Source organism: Triticum urartu, chromosome 3 (assembly GCF_003073215.2).
Source record: "Triticum urartu cultivar G1812 chromosome 3, Tu2.1, whole genome shotgun sequence".
NCBI lineage: Eukaryota > Viridiplantae > Streptophyta > Magnoliopsida > Poales > Poaceae > Triticum > Triticum urartu.
In genome coordinates this window covers 726,689,918-726,690,789 of record NC_053024.1, presented here as the reverse complement: position 1 = coordinate 726,690,789, position 872 = coordinate 726,689,918, and positions in this window count along the sequence as shown.

Genomic DNA, 872 nt, shown 5'->3' with positions numbered 1-872 from the left:
GGTAATCGATGAGGTGCCGGCCAATTATGGTGATATTACCAGGTCAAACATCACGATCAAATTAAGGAGAGCGATTGGTATAGGTCAAGTCAATGTCTTCTTCCTGAGTGAATAGCAAAAGCTACCGATTTTCGGGTTAGGGTTCCAAAAACCTACCACATTTTTGTTTGTCTCAGATACCTACAAGTATTGTGGTTTGCCATTTCGAAAAAGCCAAATGGTTGAGTACACCATGGGTCGTTGTTGGAGCAAAATCACCAACGAGCCGTAATAATGTTGAATGGCCCACGGGCTTGTAATGGGCTGAATTCGAGCTCGGTACCCGGGGATCCTCTAGAGTCGACCTGCAGGCATGCAAGCTTGAGTATTCTATAGTCTCACCTAAATAGCTTGGCGTAATCATGGTCATAGCTGTTTCCATATATTGTCCTAAGTCAACTAGGCCTTACGTAAGCCTTTGACTGGCCCAACCTTTTTAACTAAATGGCTCGTTGTTCGGTCGTGCCAAGTGCTGTCCTCTCATAGGCACTTATCGCCATTGGATGGACGACACTTGTTCCAACAAAAAGCTAATGCGTGGCTGTGTTTGTGAATGAGTCGCCGACACGTGGAGGATCGTTATTGGTTGGTCTTGTTAACGAGTAGTGGATCCAGAATCCGCAACCAATAGCTTAACCATAATCCGCTATGATGGCTGCCACATGTCGGCTACTCTTGACGAAAACACTTCCATGACGCGCCACTTTTCATCATGGAGTTGGAAACTTCCATGATGAAAAGTAATTATTGCCATGGAACACATCCGCGACAGTACATGTATGACTATCATGATTCTATCATAAAACCGTCGCGGATCTACATGGGTGACATAT